The 15,738-nt window shown below is 41.0% G+C and overlaps 2 protein-coding genes across 3 annotated transcripts in view; one reads left to right on the forward strand and one right to left on the reverse strand.

Moving 5' to 3' along the window:
• Positions 1–8,307, forward strand: part of brip1 (BRCA1 interacting helicase 1) — a 150,074-nt gene extending 141,767 nt beyond the window's left edge. Inside the window, exon 22 of the transcript XR_010095492.1 lies at positions 8,298–8,307. The gene's annotated coding sequence lies outside the window, so the exon portion shown is untranslated. The remainder of the gene's footprint in view (positions 1–8,297) is intronic.
• bcas3 (BCAS3 microtubule associated cell migration factor) overlaps positions 1–15,738 on the reverse strand; it is a 323,139-nt gene that overhangs the window by 2,721 nt on the left and 304,680 nt on the right. The gene's annotated exons all lie outside the window — the stretch shown is intronic.

The following is a 15,738-nucleotide window of genomic DNA, read 5'->3' on the forward strand; positions in this document are numbered from 1 at the left end:
TTTCATGAATATACCAGCTGAGAATGAGTAAATAAAATCTACCGACAGCATCTCAGAGAAAGTTTTTACTGAAAAATGTCAAGTGACAAGACTTCACTAAGCTGGGCTGAGATGCTGCTGAGGAAGAGCATTCACGCTGCTTCATTTGTGCCCAAGTGAAAACCCTCCTGACGGCATCGCCATACCCCGGCTACAGGACGCTGTTTACTAAAAACATTGATTGCATTTGCAGTTATGAAGCAACTAACAGTTGAAGCAACAGGAAAACACCTTTTTAATTCCACCGGTGTATTACAAACATATCGCTTCTTTGCATATTTAATTTTCCCTTTTATGACTGCACAACTTAAATGGCCCTTATCAATCTTTCTAAATGCTTCCGCCACAGTGCACAGGCTACTGTCTTGGTTTAACTTTAACCTACTGTAGTTCTTGTAGTTGGGCTTCCATCAACTTTTCATGTTTAATGGGATTATTACCAACATTTCAGGGCAAGCACTGAGAGTTTTCCTTTAAAAGAAAATGTTTTGATAATCTAGATTGGGAATTCTCACATTTTTGATGACCAACATGCTAAATGATGGCTGACTGAGGGCTAAATTCACACATCAAACACATCGTGAGTTTGTACCGTGTCTGCTCAGCAGATGGAGGTACTTTTGTTGGTGGTCTATGGATTGTATCATAATATTACAAAATCTACTTCTAATTATTTTCAAAGTATTTTAGCAAGACAATAACATACGCGATCAAGTCTAAACATTAGAGCAGATGTGAGTGTAACAGCACATGCCAGTCACAGACGCACAGCCACCAAACATTGGACTTTAATAGCTTCACTTTACAGAGAGTCAAAAAGGGATTTTTAGGCAGCACAGAGATTCCAGGAGTTTCCCTTCTTATTGCTCCACCGCCATTACTCATCAGACCACTACCAACCTGCTTGTGTGTCAGACAGATGAAATCCACATCTGTGGGAAGAACCCACAGTATGAGTGGACATCAGTTATTCTGGGACTCAACTCTCTGGGTGACACAGGGCATATTTCTGACATGTCGCATGGCTCCCCCCTCCCAGCCCTTCAGCGTCCCTCACTGTGGAATGACCGAGCTACTTTGGTAAAAATCCCTCCATAAGGAACTTATTACTGTTATTATATGCTGTAAACCATATCCATAGATATGTGGATGGGATGGCGTGCGCAAAAGCGGCAACGCAGTATTAAGACTGTGATGCATGCAGTGTACGGTGACATCCATCAGGCTTCTAGCTGCGTTTAATCTGCTGTTGCTTCCCGGACGCTCTGCTGACACCGGTCGCCGCCCTGCAAATACACAGCAGTGCGCATCTGTGACGGAGCACGGCTGTCATCGACAAATTGAGAGCAGGATTTGATAATGCATTTACAGGAGACGTGCACATGCTCACGGCTCAGGCTGTAGACTAGAGACGATCAAATGTTCTCATGCGACAGACACTCAGGGACACGAAACATTTGCAAGACTGAGATTTGGACAAACTGGCTTTTTTGTTTCATATTGGCAAGAGAAAGAAGGACTCAACGATTCAACGAGGATCAAACTGCAAAGCATTATATTTAATACCTATTCTTTTGGTTTAGTAAATTATTACTTCTTTACTCCTGTGCAGTGATTTGTTATTCTAACTGTAACAGACATTTTGACACTTTCAAACTCCGAGTCCTCTCCAGAATGGGCTTCAATATGAAAAGAAAGGAGTGCTGGGAGGTATGAGATGTATTTCGGTCATTCTTGTGTTAGTGACACAATGTTCTCAACCAGAGTGAAAATAAAGGTAAATACAGCTGTTTATAGGTGCTGCTGTGATCTACAACGTTTTTCTGGCCTTTTTCTAAAACTGTTGTCACTCCTCGAGTTTTTCCTGGGCCAGAACGTAACGCTCTGAATCCTTCAGCCGTTTGAAACTAACTGCAGAAAACGCTGCTGACCTCGGGATGAACAAAAATCCTAATTTGCTTAAGACTGAGTTCTAATTCATAGCGCAGTGACATGAAACCACAGTCTAATGTGTCCTTGTGTCCTGCAGATGTTCAGGAGCTAATGTGGATACTGTCTTTGTCATGGTGGCTTTGCAGGAAGTGGAAGCTTCTTACTTTAGCTCAGGAAACCTAAGACAAACCGCAACTGTTATTATCCCAGCTAACATGCAATGTGCCACACTGTGGTGTGATCCCAGCCTCTTCCAACCCCTTCCTCTTTAATTTCCCAATGCTACACTGGGCAGAAATGCTGCAGTAATTCCAAGCAGAGATGAGAACTGCTGGTTTACACTGTTCTGGGTTCAGATAATATGGTACTGGTGATTTAATTAGTATCTGGGAAAACATATAATCCATGCTGACATATTTCTATAAATGTTGCCAGTGTACATGTTTAAATAATATAGAAAAATGCAAAAAACAACGGCCACTAGAGGCTGGCTCTGTAGAGTTTATGCAGTTTGCTGTTGTTACGTCAGCGCTCCATTCGCCGAGACATCAGCACCGCAGTGCCAATAACACTAAAGTTAAGATTTTAAGATGTAAAGTGGAGAAACTGGTGACGCTGGGATGGCTACATTGATATTGGTTTAAAAGGCCAATTCTACCTTTTAATACACACTTTCTGTCTGACACATGAACGCACAATATCGCAGTAAACATCACAGTGTTGGGCTCCTTCAGGTGGACCCAAAGCACTTTTTATTTTTTTACCTACCAGCATTTCCATAGTTTAATTCTTCCTGTAAATCCAAAAAACTCTGCTAATTTAATTTCTCCTTCACAGCCTCCATTCTTTCTACACCGCTGATCAATACTTCCAGGCTCTTACCCTACAGGCTAGCCTTTTTGCCAACCTCAGTTACCCAGCTGGATCTGTGCTGCAGTGTTATTGAAGGCGATGTAAGCTGCTGAACACCCCAGTAAAGCCCTAAAGGCCTTTTTTCTAGTGCTGCCTAATCCACCTCATTGTGTGACGCCCACCAGCTATTCAACAAGTCTTAACCTCTCACGCCCCCAACACAATCCCCGAGCGCTCTAACGTCGGGGATCTTTTCCTCTGGGACTGATGTCACAAGGTAAAGTAATATGATTATTTACAAGGTGGTTTTGTCTGATGTGATGTGTAGATAATGCTGCTCTGGAGTGAGGACGGTGAAGAAACGGAAACTACTACGAGGTTTGACTGATATGGGCTTTTAAAGAGTGGCTGATCTGAGTGTTACTATATAGTGGCTTATCTATAAAAATGTCATTTTCAATGCAAAAAATTTGAAAGCGCGCAGCAGATGGGACTCTTGGGATACAGCATGGATTATCCTGAGGAGAAGAAAGCTCTGAGATAGTAGTTTAAGCACTGGAGCTGAGAAAAACTAAATCTTGACCAAGAAAACTCTTTTTTCTCAACACATGTAGAATCTAAACCATGTAGGCCTGTTGCTACAAATGATGACTGTAAGGCTCCTGGGACTGAAGCCATGCTCAGGATGACATCGGGGGCCAGTCTTCGAAAGAAAATGCATGTTAACTCAAAACATGGATATGAAAAAGCTGTCAGTAAACCAGAAGCGTATGCCACAGTTGGGGATAACGGGGAGGTTTTCCAGGCTGGAGTTGGATGAGTGCGGGGATGGGGGTTCTCGGCAGTGTTAAAGGAGGAAAATTTAGTACTTTTTGGAAATTTGTCCTCAACACAATCCGACAGACACATAACAAAACAGCAGCAAGTTAATACCTCATCAGCCGTACAGAGGGAATGGTCCGAAACGCTCCAGCCTGAACCCTCGGCTGTGAACAGGCCTAATCCTCTTACACTCTCACACAAACACATGCAGACTTTCATTTTTATTCACACAGACTAAATCTGCTCTCACAGCACACAAATATTTTAGCGGTTGTGAAAAGTCCTCACATCTTTCCACACTTGCCCATCACTTCCTCTACAAGTTAATGGGATTTTCTAGTTTTTTACTATTTAGCTGGTATTAGTTAAATTTAGCAGATCACCTCTACTGTTTGGGATAGCAACTACGTCAAGTACAACACACACCTTTATTTTGCTGGTCACCTTTGTATAAGTCTGACTAACCTGCAGGTTTGAAACCTGCCTTTTCAGTTGACCGCTCGTGCTACTTTCCCTGTCAGATGTATTTGAGTACAATGTTATTATTGCCAGGATACGATTATCTCCATGGAAATTAAACACCATCTGCTGAATGAGACTGCTGAAATTGGCAAAAAAAGATCCAGACTGTGGACTTTGAAGAGTTTACGTTAATCAGTTACCCCAATGTCAAGAACTCTGTAAGTTTTCAGTTTACAGTCTCCCAACGTGTCATTTTCTGCCTTTGTCCGTGCTCTTATGTACTGTGAAGGAGAAATGTCCTCACGAACACAACTGCATGTACAGAGCACTTCCTGAGGCCCCGACTGGCAGTGTGTCAGTGTGTGTCATGTGCCTGTTATGGTGAGATGAGACACACCACTGAGAGGAGGGGATCAAAGAGAATACAAAGGAGCTTTTAATCAGAGGCTCCGTGCCAGCCAGACTGGGTAGAGTCTCATCCATCCTTCTATCCATCCATCCCTCTTTCCCCCTGGGAGGCTGGGATGGGGGCAGTAACCCATAGCCATAGTATACTTATCCTAGCTGATTGTTTTTGTGTTTTAACTTTAATCTCACCATTAGCTGCAGCTGCCTCTGATTAGTGCTCTCACGTCACATTCCAACCCCCAACAGTGTCACACACACACTTATACACATGTGCATATGCTAACTTGTGTGAAACCTATGTGAAAATTACTTCACGTCATCATTATAGAGCAAAGTTGGGTTACCGCTGACCTCTGTGCATTCTCTCCCATTTCTTGCTGAAATATGCTTTCTACTCAAAGAAGCAGTGATTCTATTCTCTATACCTTCTCTGTGCACTTTCACCTCCACACGCTTTTTATGTTCATGTGAAGGCTCAGCCACAAGTAAGTGCTGTTATAAACCAAATAATTTATGAGATCCTTCTAAACTGAGTGTCCCCAATACAAGTTTATTAACCACACAATAAAGCAGAGCACCTGTTTTGTGTCCTATGCTGAGGAAACACCACAACACCACACTTATAAGTTTGGATTCAATTAGTTTATTTTAGAAGCAACAATTTAGGAATTGTTGCTACAAATATCTGCATGAAATTCACACTGGACAGGTGCATTTTCCAAAATCTAATGCCTCTAGGTCTTACTACAACCATTTCATAGCAAACATAACTACCTTTAAATTCTTTTTCCATCAGAGAAAAGTGAGAATGTTCCAGACCTTGTTGTTATTTATCCTACCCATAAATAAAACCACCTTAATTATCTGGCGATGAGTGTGACCTTACATGGAGCTGCCCTTATCCCCAATGGCAGAGTGTAGGGGCTCGAACCTGAAACAGGCACTGGGCGCAGTCTACTTCTGTGCTTTAATTTTGTAGAGTGACCAAAAAATGTTCTATCAAGCAAATTATTTCAGTCTCCACTACAACTCAATGTGAGGATAAACACAAACAAAATGCTTAAGAAGTTTCACGTCATTTCATGAATGACTAGAACGATGCAACGCCATCAGGCCTTTGGAAACGGCTACAGGGGTCAAAATATTCAGAATCAGACGCCCGCATTCATCATCTATAGTACTGGCATATTATAGCACACTGACAGTATATGTGAAAACGTGACTAATAATAATGAGTTGCACATATAAAAACATTTAAAATCACTGTACGAATCCTTGCTGTGCACGATCCTTAGAAAGCTGTCCAGTTGGAAGACTGAACCCACATTAGTGGGAAAGCTCATTAAAATCTACCGGAGATCATCCTGATGCGCTGTGAAAAGCCGGGCTTAACACACGCTCCTGTGTAAAGGACATCACACATTAATGCGGCTGGAGACACACATGCCACGTACAGTATATCAGCAGAGATGGCATGTGCAGCCGAAGCCACGTGCTGCCTGGATCAAGCTCCGTGAATTTGTTTTTATGTATACTGGCCAGTTGGTGTTAAAACAGGTTAATGCTGCAGGCCTGGATTCATACACCTACATCTCTCCTGACTAATTACAGAGGCAAAAAGATGCTTAAAATACATTTAACAGCACACTAACAGTGTCCAGCTCGCATATTACCAAGCTGTCCTCTGAGAACGGACGACGGCCACATGCTCAAACTCCACGGGATAAACCGCAGCCCCATCAATCATGATACTCAACAGGTAGTGTGATTAAGAAGCAAATGCAAAGGAAAGTGATTCATGGGGCTAATTCAGGCCTTTGAGCAGAGACCTTCTCTCTGTCTTCTCTGACCCAGCAGCTCCATATATGCAGCTAACCACAAGTTTCCCAGCAGCTGCTCATTAGGGTGTGTTATAAGGAGTGCCAACAACAGTCAGGGACACTCCTGACACTCTATGTGGGCCGCTTTGAATTAGGGCTCTAATGAAAACCTAGTGGTGACCCAGCCTTTGACTAGCTACTTACCCAGAGCAGACCGACAGCCGCCACGCCACTGGACACTGGATGGAAATGCTTTTATAGGCTGGCTGCTGCACTTAGATATGGATCAAAACACAGCAAACAGACCCAGACTGGTCTCTGAAGTGAGTAATGTAACAGCAGTATGCCCAGCACGCAGTTAGTTGCACTGAACTAAACTGCAGATTAAAACACATTTGTATTTTCTGAATTTAATGATATATATGTGTCTTGGGGAAAATTAGGACATGCTACAAAGTTTCTTATTTTTTCCACAGTTCAGGTTCTTCGAATCTGAATCAGCTCTTTGAATCGGTCAAGTTTAGTACCAGCATTTCTTGATGAAGCAACATATTTGATCCATGGTGTTTGAGGTAATTCCACACACAGAGGGTTTCCTTCAGCGATAAATAACTAAATATGTTTCTGACCTGTTCCACTCCAGCTCCGGCTCATTAAGACACCAAGACCTCTTAAGGTGCCCTGTTGTATATGGCACCAAGATAAATCACCAGGTTAGCTTCAGATCCTTGTTAGTGGGAGCGATCATGGATCAGATTTGCTTCGGCACATTCTCCAGTAACGTTTTACAAATTAATGATGTGCCACTTTTTGGACGAGTGTCAGTAGATACTGAAGCTCCTCACATGCTTTTCTGTTAGTTTGCCCATGACACGCTGGGCCTTGTCAGTTAGGTTTACACATATCCACGACGAACATGAGTATGAGAAGGGGCTGTTATTTCATCTGCCCGCTGGTGCACACAATCACAGAATACAAATATGAAGCTCAGTGGGAAAACCTGGAATAAATGCGCTGATAAATATAACCAAATCAAATGCTTCCATAATTATTACATTGCTCACTGAAAGGTCTATTGGGTATTAAAATTATGCATTATATTCCTTTCTTATCCTTGATCATCATCAAGAGAACATCAACTAAGGAAATGTATTTTGTGAAAAAAGCTGCTCATCCCTCCAGAAACGTTCGGTCACTCATCTGTCTCGTACGTGAAGACGTACGTATTTTAAAAACCACCCAAGCCTCACGTAGGCACTTTAATCTAACAGTAGCTACATCGACAGTAAGCACATTCAAAGAGTTCTACTTGTGTAAGCACTTCATAAGCAAACTGCCTATGGTAAGGAACAGATCATCCACTGTAGCCCACTGAAATATCCCAACGTGAACACGCAGACATAGTTGCACACATATGGTTTGACAAGCTTGTTGGGAGACCTCTGTCAGTGGTTTTGGACAGGAGGGCTGGTCTCAGCTGAAAGAGGTAGCTGGTGTTGGTGCCCACTGAGAAAACTGACAGACAGCACATCGTCAAGAGGCTGTCGCTTATCATCACATCAAATATGTGAGCATGCCAACATAAGAGACAGATAAAGCTGTACACTGTGTGTGTCTGCATGTGTGGTGGGGGACCAGTTCAGAGTCGTAATGGGGCTGGAGTCAATCCCAGCTGTCATAGGGCGAGACAATTATAAGATCCATAGTTATACTTTATTCCTATTATTGTTACATTTACTGTATTTGTGTCTTTTCTTGTGTATTATTATTACATTTGTTTTTGAAACATTTATTGGCTGCTATAGCTCCAGTTTCCATTTAGAATTAATGACAAACTTACTGCATCACTATTTAGGATTGCATTTTTGTAATACAAAGAAATAAATCAAAGCATTCAGCACACATCCCAAAACGGTTTTCAGCTTCACAACTAAAAATATTCCTCTAAGTATCAAAGACAAGTCCTCCAAACGACCGAAAATCTGTATGTTTAACTTGTTCTGTATATATAGTTGTACATATGTGGATGCTGTTCATTAGAATCATACCCATGGCTTCCTTGGTTGGGTCAAATATGCTGTGAATAAACGAAGAAACTGTAAATTGTATTTCCTCCTCATCATCACATGCTCAAACTAACAGGGAGCCTTCTTCAAGATTGTTTTCTGTCTCGAAACAACAACTGTGCATCAGTCACAACAGAATCGCTTTCTGTTTTAATAAAATGTCAGCGCTATCCTGCTTCTGTCTAAATGGAACCACTGCAGTATTACGGACATTTAACACACCTTTATGCAAACACCCAGGTCTCTGCAATGCTTTCTCAACAAGTGTGAAACCAGAAGAGCAGCAAATGAAAGCAAACTCATGTAAAACTACAAAGTCAGTAAGAGGAACAAGGTTCCATCAGGCATAACACCAGTGCAGTACCAGTACTTATGTACAGGTTGGCACTGAGAGACAAACATACTGTGCAAACACAGACACACACAAACAATCACCAAAGCAGTCAGCACAGGGTCAGCAGGCTGAGAGTTCAGCCGGTCTGTATAAAGGTGCACGGGTCACTGAAAGGCAGCTGAGACACAGAGACGGGCTTCCATTGCATGTGCTGTTCCCTTTATATACAATAGAAACGCTGTGTTTAAATCTTTCACTTATGAGTTTTAACAAACAGAAAGATCAGCTTTGGTAGAAAAAGGTCAGCTTTTAACTGAGGATTTCACCTCTAAGAATTATGGTTTCCTTTAACTGTTTTTATGTAAGGCACTTTGGCTCCCTTTGAACAAGAGCACGTAGGTCAGGACAGCAAAAGTCTGCATCCTAGCAGGATGCACGCTCGCAAACCGAATGTGCATAAAAACGACGTGCTGCGAGTGGTGCAGTCAATACTTGACAACCAGTTCTATGTGTCATATCCTAATTCAGCTTTACAGGTATCAACTCCATGACTTAAGAACAAAAGGTATATTTTGCTTTTGATACGTATAACACACTGTATTACACTTTAATCCTCAGACTTCCTTTAATTATTACCTTTTAAATTCTATACCTGCTGATATTTTGTTCTTATTTGTATTTAAGGTGAAGTGGTGTTGTGCTGCTGAGGGGACCTCCCCAAGGGATTAATAAAGTTCTACTGTATTCTATTCTACAAATAGATTTTAAGTGAAATAAAAAGACTTGCACAAAAGAGCAGGTGATGTGTGTGGAAGAGTATTCACACACACAAAAACTAATAAAAAAAATGCTAATTCTCTTCATTTGTTTACACCAGCAAGTCCTGCCCCATTCAAATTCTGTAAATTTTAAACTTTTTTCTCATTTTAAGGTCTTATTTTTAACTGTAAATATGTAAATATGGGAAATTTTAAAAATCACCTTTTAGTCATTTTAGTTTAGTTGTTGTTACTGCTCTTTAAATATCACATAGGTTTATAGAAACCTGCTTTTCAAGGATTATTAACTTTAAATATCAAACTAATGCAAAACACAGTCTGACCTGAAACATTTAGAGCTTTACTAAATCGCAGCGACAAAGACGTTTATTATGGACAGACTTGGGATGTTTAAAACGCAGATGAAAATTTGTTTTCCTTAACTTAGTATTATGAGGTAAATGTAACAGCGATAGCTCTTGAGTCATTAAGCCACTGACAGGCAAAAGCAGACTCTAACTGACATAAGACATATTGCCATTGTGTGAGGAATGCAAAGAGGCAGAATGAAAAGTCAGACGTGCATTTACTCGATGGACACAGTTCTGGTTTTTGAGAGTGTTTGAAAGCAATAAAGGGTTGGAGTTATTTCTGCTTGTCCAATAGGAATTCATAATTTCCTAAAAGTAGTCCCTGTAATCAGGATAAATCAAGGATGGTTTTAAAATGTTATAACATAGAAAGAAAAAACTGCCATTTAGAGGCTTGGAAAAAGAAGAGCTAACCATGTTGTGCAAGCTTCCTCTCAAATTACTGTCAGTTTGTAACAGAAGATTATTGCACTCATCATTGGGATCATTTTGGCTCATTTCCCAATTACTGAAATAGACATCCTTGTATTGCTTTTGTTTGCGTTTAAGTGACATCGAGTAGAAGAGAGAGATAACATTATCTCTATAGCATCAGCATGAATCAGATGCTTTTCATACATAAGCTCTAATTTTTTTTAATATGGCGTAATCATGGACGGGCTTTCATCTAGGACAAGTGGCTGCACAGATCCTCAATACACACAGAAAGCCAGTAGCCTGCGTTAGTATAGACAGAACATGATATCAGTGCATCATTTCTTTCTCTGGCTGTGTTCGAGTCGGTCAGTCCTTCCCTCCTCTCATGGAGAAATGGGTGTTTTCAAAAGCCTCTGAGGGGTGGAAGTCTGTAAAAGGTGCTAATGTGTAGAAGCTGTCTCATCCTGTTTCACATTGTCAGTGTCAGTAAGGAGGTTATTTCCTTGCATTACAAAGCCATTAATGCACTTAGAAGAACAGAATAATGTTGGGAATCATTGGAGTTAGTGCTTCATAAAGTGCTGAATGTTTTACGTGTTAGCCATTTCAGATTAATATTTATTAAATAATCTTCATACAAAGCAAATAAGTGTTTGAAAGATTGGATGAAAGATATGAAACGTGGACAGACAGGTCTCATAAGCAGAATGGATCCAGGTCGATTTTGTCTTTTTCATTTCAGCCTGCTTTTACAGTAACACTCATGGAAGATTGTAGTGGTTGCTAACAATAATAATAATAATAACAAGCCCACAATGTCCAAAAGAACAGTGGTGTAAGATGGTGAGATTCAAAGAAGCGCTCACAGTGGACAACAGCGCAAAATAGAAACAGTCCATGTCAATCCATCCCTCTAATTCCTGACTCGGGGTTATTTACTACAGCTCTCGGAGCAGGAGACTGAAGAGTGAAGTTAAGTCCAGTTTTTGGTCCTTGAATTTGAACTCTCTCGCTAAAAGAGGATCTTTGTTAACAAGTTTAAGCCAGTACTCCAACATCACCACCCGATCCTAAACAGAAGTGGTGGATGCTCCCATTATTGAACTGGTGGGCAGTTTTCAGGATTTGGGCACGGTGAGGGAAAATCTTCAGAATCCAACATCTGAGGAAATGGCAGTCGAGCGAACGATGCTGTCAAGGACTGACAGGCTGGCAACAGGCTACGTCCTGATGCCAGACCATTTCTGTTTGAAGAATTGTGATTAGGTGATTTAAGGGCTAAATGCTATACTAGTACTTATATAGTGCTTTTCTACTCTAATTGAGCACTCCAAAGGCTTTTTACTACAAACCTCATTCTCCCAATCACACACACGGCACAGGCTTGCACAGCTGCACTGATGTCCTTAATACTGGTCTACTGAACAAATATGAACAGAAATGGTTATTAAATATCCTGAACATGACTGAGAAATGTAAAACTGAATGTTTCAGTAGATTTGTATGCCTTTAGTTAGTTTTGGTTCATCCACAAGGTGTGCTACTGTAGAGCTGCCACTATTTTTAGCACTACTGTAGCATGTCTTCAACATTTCTAACTATTAAAAGGGTTTATAGGACGTGCAGTTGTTGGTATCAGCTAAACTATCCAGTGATTTTTGTAGCTCCCCTCTGGGGCCTGTGTGAACTCTGCAATCAAATGCCTTAGTTAGGATCTTAACTTCTATATGCTACCATAACGCAATTTGATTCAGCTGTAAGTATACACCAACTTCAAATATTTGTTTTATTTCACAAATTTAGATTTGTGACCAAACAAACAGCTTATATGCAAACTTTCACTCGGGATTTAGGACTCATCATAGTGCAGAAACAGCACCGGTGAAGGCTACTAATGATCTTCTCATGGCCTCTGATAGTGAACTCATCCCTGTACTTATCTTGCTTTACTACTGCTATCACATTTTACATTGGAGTACACTGCTGGGATTAAATGAAATGTGCTACATTGCTTTATAACATATTTATCTCATACAATGTAATCTATGTAAACATGCAGTCTTCCTCCACAAGGCCTTCCATAGGCTTCTTTGATGGGACAGACCATTTTACGTTACATTATATTATAAAACACTGCATACATTTCCACTGCTATGCAGATGACACTCAGTTATATTTATCTACAAAGCCAGATGACACAAATCAGGTTGTTAAACTACAGGCGTGTTTTAAAGACATAAAGGTCTGGATACCTGTCCTCTCGTGTAAATTCCATTTTCTTTTATCAGCACAAAGTCGAAAATATCCTCTCTCAATATGATGCTGAAAAACTAGTTCCTGCATTTGTTTCTTCTAGGCTAGACAAACTGTAACTTTGTATCAACAGCTGTCTGGAAAATCTTCCGTTGATTTAAAATGCCACAGTGAGAGTACTGACAGGGGCTACGAAGAAAGAGCATATTTCTCCTACATTAACTTCTCTTCATTGATACTTGTGATTTCTAGAGTTTCTTGAAGTAGAACGGGAGTCAGAGTTTGTATTCAACCTCTGCATATGCTCAGCTAGTTATTCTTTTCTCTTAAAATGCTGTAACTGGAATAAGAGTCAGACTGTACTGGTTGTTTTCTTTATCTGGCTCATATATCAATCACTAAATAATATGTAACTACTGTACAAATACAAATGCAATCATTTACTCGTGTACTGCAGGGACATTTTTATTAGGTACAAGTCAGTTTATTGTTTGCTCTTTTTATATGATTTTCTAAGAGCATACCTCAAAAATTGATCTCCCTTACTAAAATTGCATTTGCACTGAAACAGCCAAGATTACAACACATACACAAGCGCAGAGTGACACTGACACACACAGACACATATATACACACAGTTACATTCACACACTAAAAAAGAAGCACATTTTGAAAACAACCTTTTCTGTTTCTGTAAAATTATTTTGTCAGTTTTCAACTTTTCCCTCTGTTCGCTCTGCATTTATGCAAACAGACGTGTCCACAGTTGGACGTTTTGTTGACAGGAAATTCCCGTGTTCGAAGAAGCTGCCCTCGTTTGGCTTAGCTTAGCCGCTTCTCCATTATGTATCCTATCACTTATTCATGCCACCATATTTTATTAATAAACACACAAATACATACCTATATGCAGACTCATGTGAGGAGAGATTGCATGTGTGTTATATACAGCTTGTCGACATGAAATTGAGGATTACGGGATCCCAGCAGAACATATGCACAGGTCTGTGTTGAGTGCATGAGTTACAAAAACACATCACCGATCTGTATATTACCAGACTTTGCAAGTATTTGCAAAAATCTGATATTTTTCATGATGTGCTGAAAGGATGAATATGATGCGATCTGCTGGGTTATACAGGTAATATAATATATTTAAAAAAAAAACAGAATTTCTAAAGTGTGTTTTGTTTAAAAATATGTTTTTAATTTTACACCAGGAGGAAGCTTACATCGTTTAAAGATTCAAAAATGTTTTCATATCTTAAAATCCTGAAGCAGTTTACATAATGAGCCCTGTAGCGTTCAACAATCTTAAGAAGTCCAACAAAGTGTTTTCCACATGGAATAAAATCTGCTTCTGACGTTTCCCTCAGAAGTGGCCTTCCTGAGCTCACTTAAAGGACTCAGTCTTTGATGGTTAATCAAAGGAATCAGATAAATGAAGTCATTCCACAAACCTATAAAAGATGCACAAAAGTATTTATGTGTAGAAGTAAAGAAATCTTGAGCGTAATCTTTGTATCCATCCTGCTTTTACAACTCTTCACACCTCAGTTGGTTTCAAACACAGATTTAAGTGTCAAAAGGGTGTGAAGAGAGAAGATTCCAGGTGCTGTCAGACAATCCAATATACACAGAAGCACTAAGGCTTCTTTTAACAGTGAAAAGTTAGAAGCTTATAATGTTTTCTCACTCGTTCAGCGCTGATGCATCAGGATACACTGAGAAAGGGGGTCGTCTTGAAGTGAAGAACCATGAAATCATAACCATTCATAGACTGAACGTGGATTACAACAATTTCAAGTTCACTTAATGCTCCGATTCACATGAACTACAGGTTTTTGTGCTATAATTAAAACATATAACATATCATCAGCATGTTAATAATGTAGCCCCTGATGTGTCAGCGGTACACAAAGTAAAATAACCTTAGCCCACGTCTGGTATCTTTACCCCAAATTTCAAACTGCTACGGTATCATGCGAGCAGAGTCGCTAGTATCAGCTGGAGTGACAGTTTGGAGAAAATGGCCTGCGTGCAGTTTGAGTGACGGGTCACGGATCACGGCGAGTTCACTGCTCGAGTCAGCAGAGCGACAGACGCTGCTGCGACAACAAGTATTTCGCTGCGTGCTGCTGCCGCCGCCAACGGTGGTGAAGCAGATTGGGTGAAGTGGATGGCCTTTAGCCACGAGTCCATTTTTGACTCTGTGCACAAAGTGTTTCCCCGCTCCTCTTGTTGTCCGACCAACCCAAAACAGACACGGGAGCAGGGCTTTAAAAAGCGCTTCCCACCACTCTAACCATCTTCCTCTTTCTCGCCCTAATTCTCTCACTCACTATGCTCTCCCTCGCCCTCTTTTTCTGTGAACCCTCACAGCCCTGTGTGTGTGTGTGTGTTTGTGTGCGTGTGTCTCCCCAGAGCGAGCTGTTAAGTGCAGTCTCCCAAAAACTCCACAAAAGCCCATTTGCAGTCCACACAACATATACACAAGCGCAGAGTGACACTGACACACACAGACACATATATACACACAGTTACATTCACACACTGAGTATCTCACACATGCAGACACACATACATGCACACTTTTCACACTTCCCTCTGGGCAAACAAGGCAGAGTGGCAGAAACGAGGCTGGGATAAATGATACAATGATATCCAGGCCTGACTTGTCAGTAGAGTTGAGAGAGAGGATGAAGAGGATGAAGAGGAGGAGGGGCAGGCAGTGGTAGCTCTGAATACAGGAATTATTCTTCAGCGTCTCACCGTGTCGACACACATTACGCTCAAACTTTGGCCTGGCAATGTGGAGAGGGAGGGAGAGGAGAATGAGAGGTGGGTGAAGCGCTGAGGGGCAGCTATAATGACCACACTCTGCTTTCACACTCTCCGTCTCTTCTCTCAGCACCGTACTCTCTGGCCTTAGCTAGCCTCACATTCCCTTTTCTGTTCTTCCACTTGGTCCCTGACATCTTTTCCCCCCTCTCTTCCTCGCTGCGTTTGTTCTTTCGGTCTGTCACGGCAGGGCTGAGTAGCTTTCAGGGAGAGAGTGCACTCATTTGCTCTCTCTCTCTCTCTGCTGCTTTCTTCTCTCTCTTTGGTTAAAGCGAGGGGACAACTTGGCCCTCTGGGCATGTCACAAAATCATTAACTAATAGTTTTGAGTTAGTCAAGTATCCAAATGGTGCGTGTGGTCCG

This window comes from Pelmatolapia mariae, linkage group LG14 (assembly GCF_036321145.2).
Source record: "Pelmatolapia mariae isolate MD_Pm_ZW linkage group LG14, Pm_UMD_F_2, whole genome shotgun sequence".
NCBI lineage: Eukaryota > Metazoa > Chordata > Actinopteri > Cichliformes > Cichlidae > Pelmatolapia > Pelmatolapia mariae.